Here is a 7,256-nt window from a genome sequence, read left to right on the forward strand (position 1 = left end):
TTTAATTCCACTTTATGCACAGTAAGGCTAATCGGGCCTGGACCTACAGTTTAAAGCGAGATCTGAACCACTATGTGCCTCCACCGGGTATCGAACCCAGAACCCCTTGATTACAATCGCACTACTGACTATGTTTCTGTTGAAAGATAATTTTCAGCACATGAAATGATCCTCACAGACTAGAGGTGGAGTTTGAGTGTGGATAATGCAAAAGGATTCATGGGGGTCAATAGGACCATGAAAAAATTCAAGTATAATTCCTGTTTTTCAAGGTGAACTTTACAAAAATTCAACGATACAAGCAGATGTTTTCTCTATTCCAACCTTAGGTATTACAGACTCTCACCCTCCCTTCCACATACAAAAATATTTACAATGTAAAGGGTTTGTATCATTCCAATGTACCAAAAAATTTACCTCATCAACTTCAAGATATATTATTTTGTAATAATCTTTCGTCTGTCAGATAGATTGTTCTGCAAAAGACACTAATAATGTTAACGGATTGAGAAAATTTTGTTTTATTTTCCATGTAGCTTTCTTTTTCTTCCTAAAAAAATAAAATAAAATAGAAGCTAAACTGAGAGAAACTTTCCTCAGGGCATGTATAAACATGTATAAATTTAATGGGATTTGGATTAATAATAGTTGCAATTTTTTACATCTATGGAGAAAAAAATTGGACTAGAGAAATCATCCGGTTGTACCTTTTTCCATGTCTTGCCAAAATTCATGAATATTTTCCAGAACAAATAATTCATGCATAATTCCCGGAATTCAAGGAATTCCAAGTGAGTAGCCACCCTGATATTGTGCAGCAAATTATACATACATAATTCATTTTTCATACCAACAAGTAACTTTCTCTAACAGCACAAGTGCAGTATTATATAATTTGTACATATTTTTGAAAATGATATAAAGAAATGAAAATTTTAGAAAATTAATATTTGGTTATTACTAGAGCCCGGAAGTTTGGCAAAATGCCTCTTTTTATCTACTGCATAAATTGATAAAATTTTTCCGGATATACGTTTCTTATGTTGTTTCGAATGTTTTGGAAGCCTTTTCATTTTGCCTATTTGGGACCCCACTGCCTATTTTTAATTATAATGCCTTTTTTTGCCTTTTTCAATTAAATTTTACACTTTTTTTAAAAAAAATGTGTATATATATTATTTTTCTCCCAAAAAACGTTGTTGACATTTATTTTTCTTCCGTTTATTATGTGAATAATTTTCGCCTTAATTAAGTAATATTGAACTCACGCATGTTTCAACATTGCTGAAGGAGAAAAGTGTGAGAAAAAAGTATTTCATGCTGAGTCAGGATATTGCCTTTCGGTTAACATTTCTTGTGCATGATTGACTGCTGAAGTGGGCAGGTTGATTTCGAACACAAAGAAAATATTTCTGAAATCTCCCTCTCGAACCCGAAAATTTCAGGAAGTTGCGATTGAGCTTAGTTTACCTCAGCAACCAGTCTTGACGAGATAGGGAACCTGGATATCAGCAGCTATATATTATGCTAACAACCTTCAAAAAATCAGTGAGGTGATCGATGCTCTTCCAGAAAATGAAGCGGCTTCAATTCGTGAAGTGAAAAAACTCCTGTGCTATTCAAGTTTACTTTTGCACATTATGGTGCATTGCCAGAGACAATTACAATTATAGCATCCATGAAAATCTTCGAGGAATGTATGCAGCAGATGATGGAAGTGCCAGGAGAAAAGTGGTGAGCCGTTGCGCAAAAGTGCTAACGGGTAGTGAGTGCAAAAGAGGACTTGAAACAATTGAAAACAATTTGTGATATTCTAAAAGGTGAAAATGCTGTTACCAAAATGAGTCCAGCTACATTAGCTTGTTATATGTATGCTCCAATAACTTCTGTCGAAGTAGAATGATCATTTTCTATTATGAAAAACATTCTCTCTGACAGACGACTATCAATGAATGTTTAGAACTTAAAAAGCACCTTGTAGTTATGTGCAATCAAGATGGAGAAAATTGAAATGCTCTTCCCAATTTAGATTTTAACATTTTGTCAGAAATTATAGATAAAAGGAAGCGACTTCTAAATGTGCCTTTTTTTGATTTATTTTGCCTTTTTTTTCATTTTTGGTGCCTATTTACCACATTATAAATGCCTTTTTGCCTGCCTATTTTAACGAAAATAAATGCCTGAACTTCCGGGCTCTACTCATAAGTTGCTCCCGCACTATGGCCTCTTTATGCTAAGCCTTTTCTACCAAGAAAAAGTATATTGTCCTTGCCCCTCACCCAATCGCTGCTACTACAAACATTCAGATAGATTTGTCAGTTGTACAAACCTTGTAAGCTAAGGAAAGTGACCCGCAAGGTTTAAGAAAACTCTTTCAGTCAAAAACTCATACGATGAAAATACGTACTATGCCCAGGAACATGCATTTAAATTACGAGAAACTTCATGATTGTCTACCATCTCACATTCTATCACTGTCGCCGAATACATAAAATCAAATATGTGCCTTGTATTTGCAACACAAGCTTATCCTAATTCACATACTTTCACTGTATTAACATGCATAAAAGAATGTTATTAGAATGTATGGCTCCGAATGGGTAAACTCTTCCTTGAAATAATTGAGTCCATCAGAGACAAAGCGAAAGGAAATGGAATAAGATGCGAGAATAGATTAGAAAGGAATAAAGAGGAAAACAAGAAAAGGAAAGGAAAAATAAGAGGAAAATCGGGAGTGTAAGAGAGAGGGGGATACATACGACTTACATACACATATATACTATATATCATGGTCTTACATTTATACTGCCCACCCTAATCTATCAATATGCATCCCCCTCCCCCTCCATATCATTTGCACCATGGATATTGCAATGACCTCTTTCTCGGAATCTACAAAGCATTCTTTGAAATTGTGATAAGACACAGTTGTTTGGTCCTCTTTCTACAAAGACAATCCAAACATGACTGGATCTGCAGTCAGAGGCATAAAAAAGGGGGGGGGGGGCGATTAACAACAATTAATATTTTTATGTATAATGTATATACTTCTTGAGTATGTTTTGGGAATCAGTTAAAATGGAGTCACCGTGCAATCTAATATTACAATATTAATATTGAATATATTCCGCCATGTGTTTATTACGAGGCTACATTGATGTGTGAACTTTTATCCTGTCCCTATTTGTCTATGTAGAATAGTAAAACAGGTTAGAACAGGGATCGGATTTGTATGAGCTAAATTCTTTAGAAATATGCTTGCATTTATGATCTAAATATCGAAAATACAGGGTGTCCGAAAAGTCATACAACAGACTTCGAACGTACGTAATTTTTGTACAAAAAGCGATAGAAAAATGAAACTTACATTGTGTATTAAGTTTGTTTATGTGGATATTTTTGAAATATTAAACAAGAAACTCATGCTCTACAGTAACGTTCAGTATGTGGAAAAAGTTACTAAGGTGTAAATAAGTTTTTGTACGAAGTAAAAAAACAAACATGGATAAAAGACAGCTGTTAAGTCGCTTGCAAAAATTTTCGATGTGTATCTGGGATCTGTGTTGGTATTTATCGAACTGATAAGAGAATGATAATTATTACGTATTGTATGCATTATGATTTTATGGGGTTAATTATGGCATGTTTATAGAAAAGTTTTTTTTTTTTTAATTACGAGGTATACTGGCAACATTGGTCGTGTCAGAGGACAGTATCATGTGTGCCACACATTTGACTATGTTATTCAATCAATACCCAATACCCATATGAAAGAATATTTGAAAGTTATGGCACAAAAAAATAACCTACCTATCTTTTATTATTTGTCAAGAAAACGTGCAGTGACGTACACAAATCGAAACCCGTTTGAAGATTAAATCGTTTAAAGGTAAAAAGGTAAAAAAAGGTAAAGTGTTCCCCTGTGCATAGCACCACGCCATGAAGGCGTATAGGGGGTGTGGGGGTAATGCCCCATACTTTCTTGATCCGGTCGTGAGTGGGGGTGATGTGATCAGCATCACGCCCCTGACCGCCTTTACCCCCCAGGGTTTCCCCCAGGTACCCATGTTATTCGACGCTGGGTAGGCGCCGGAGCCGCTTCCACCATTAGAAAAGTTCCCGGATTTGAACCGGCCGGGGATCGAACCCGGGACCTTTAGCATGGTAGTCAGACGCGTTACCGACTGAGCTACCACGGCCACTAAAGGTTTAATTGTAATTGTTTAAAAGGCTATATTGACCTAAATATGAAAAAACAGGTCAGGACAGGATAGCGTGAAATCTGCTGTTATTCAACACACGCTCGATGATTGTCTCGAAATTGCAAAAAACAAATTGTGCACAGTTGATATACGTAAATCTGAGCTTATGCCATCTTGATAACGCTAGTGTCTTGTTTGTTTACAGTTTGTCTACTATTTTGGTAATGTTTTATTTCCAGTTGAAAATGGTTCGTGTTGTACTAGAAGAATTAAATACATTAATTAAACTTTTAAGGACATGGTCAGCAGCGCCGACTTGTCAAAATTATTGGGGGGGGGTCTGATCACTGAAATAAAAGTATTAATGACTCACTCACTCCCTTTTTTTCAAAATAAAAATTACGTCTTCTAGTAGCAGTTTTTAAGCAGCTATTATGTTCCTCATGCAAATGAAATGTAACATGAAAAACGTTTAGAAAATGTTTCAAAGTCTCTTTATGTCTTTTGTGTCTGGTCATTTGTTTTTTAGATAACAATTAACATATTTATTGAAAAGTATGTATTTACATTAAGAGGTCAACGTAACAGTTGTATGTCTCGGTAGCCGAGCGTGTTGGGTGGTCGACTCAACTCGCTTTGATCCGGAGTTCTCGGGTTCGAGTCCCGGAAAAGGCATGGGTGTGTTTTAATGTCCGCAACAGACCTGTAAAGAAAGGACATGTGACGGGTGCAAATAGCCTTTGATCATAGCCGTTCCCACTTTCGCAATACAGACTTTTCATAAACTTTCTTTGCATACTTTACTGCAAGCCAGTGTTAAATATACTCAAAGACTTTAGAATTATTTTCTCCTTATTCTTTGGACTAGAGGAAGAGATTTCGAGGATAATTATATATCGTACATATCAATATTGCCTGAAAGTCGTGCTTACGACCTCAAATTGTTCAGAATTCACTAAACAACATACTGGTATAATTGTCATATCACCTCGTCATTTTGAAACTCTTAGTAAAAATGTTAACACTACTCAATACTTAGTATATAGTAATAAGTAGAGCCCGGAAGTTTGGCAAAATGCCTCTTTTTATCTGCTGCATATATTGATAACATTTTTCCGGATATACGTTTTTTATGTTGTTTCGAATGTTTTGGAAGCCTTTTCATTTTGCCTATTTTGCCTATTTGGGACCCCACTGCCTATTTTTAATTATAATGCCTTTTTTTGCCTTTTTCAATGAAATTTGAACATTTCTTTAAAAAAAATGTTGGCATTTATTTTTCTTTCGTTTATTATGTGAATAATTTTCGCCTTATTTAAGTAATATTGAACTCACGCATGTTTCAACATTGCTGAAGGAGAAAAGTGTGAAAAAATATTTCATGCAGAGTTAGGATATGGCCTTTCGGTTAATATTTCATTGTGCATGATTGACTGCTGAAGTAGAGAGGTTGATTTCGAACACAAAGAAAATATTTCTGAAATCTCCCTCTCGAACCCGAAAATTTCAGGAAGTTGCGCCTGAGCTTAGTTTACCTCCGCAATCAGTCTTGACGAGATGGGGAACCTGGATATCAGCAGTTATATATTATGCTAACAACCTTGAAAAAATCAGTGAGGTGATCGATGCTCTTCCAGAAAATGAAACGTCTTCAATTCGTGAAGTGAAAAAACTCCTGTGCTATTCAGAACTGAAGAATGAACTGTGCATTGCCAGAGACAATTACAAAGCTAGAAAAAAGAGGTGAGACTCTTGTAGCATCCATGAAAATCTTTGAGGAATCTATGCAGCAGATGATGGAAGTGCCAGGAGAAAAGGGGTCAGCTGTTGCGGAAAAGTGCAAACGGGTAGTGAGTTCAAATAAGGACTTGAAACAATTGAAAACAATTTGTGATATTCTAAAAGGTGAAAATGCTGTTACCAAAATGAGTTCAGCTACATTACTGCCTTGGTCAGCATATTTAGTTTTCCATAATCATGGAAACAAGGCTTAATGGTGTTACATTAGCTGGTTTTATGTATGCTCCAATAACTTCTGTCGAAGTAGAAAGATCATTTTCTATTATGAAAAACATTCTTTCTCACAGACTACTATCAATGAATGTTGAGAACTTAAAAAAACACCTTGCAGTTATGTGCAATCAAGATGGAGAAAATTGAAATGCTCTTCCCAATGTAGATTTTAACATGTTGCCAGAAATTATAGATAAAAGTAAGTGACTTCCAAATGTGCCTTTTTTTTCATTTTTAGTGCCTATTTTCCACATTATAAATGCCTTTTTGCCTGCCTATTTTAACGAAAATAAATGCCTGAACTTCCGGGCTCTAGTTATTACGGGGGCCTCCCCCATGGCGCAGTGGTAGCGTCATTGCCCTGTAATCAAGGGGTCCCGGGTTCGATACCCGGTGGAGGCACAAGTGGTTCGGATCCCACTTTAAACTGTAGGTCCAGTCCCGATTAGCCTTACTGTGCATAAAGTGGACTTAAAACACCAACTCAAACAAACAACTCTAGTTATTACGGTTCTTGTGAAATTTTGTTTTTAACAATTGTATCTAATCAGTATTTTTCAGGAAGTTTGTACCAAATTAAGTCTTTTTGCAACCTATTTCAGGATTTTTCGAGCCTAATTTAAGGTTTTTAGAACCTATTTTAGGATTTTTAGAGCCTATTTTAGAAACCTAAAAGCACATTTTTTAGAACCTCAAAAATCTGAGGTCTAGTGATAACGCAGTCACTTGTAATCAAGATGGACTGTATCGATCTCTGGTGGAGTTACACATTTGTATAGATCCCACTTTAAACTGTGGGTCCAGTCCCAAATTAGTCTAGGTGAGCACACACAGTTGCTTTAAAACAAACACACCACCATTGGTAACCAGATCACAAGAACTAAAAGGTATGTGTGCCTGTTATTCAAAACTCCACAAGTGACCAGGTTCATGGCGAGATACTGTCTGGTACAGAGGACCAGGCACACTGAGTTGGAAACCCCTTCAGCTAGAGGCCAAAGTTAACTCTTTTCCTGTAATTATAATGATATCTGATGGTAT

The sequence above is a fragment of the Lepisma saccharinum genome, chromosome 1 (assembly GCF_977018435.1).
Source record: "Lepisma saccharinum chromosome 1, izLepSacc3.1, whole genome shotgun sequence".
NCBI lineage: Eukaryota > Metazoa > Arthropoda > Insecta > Zygentoma > Lepismatidae > Lepisma > Lepisma saccharinum.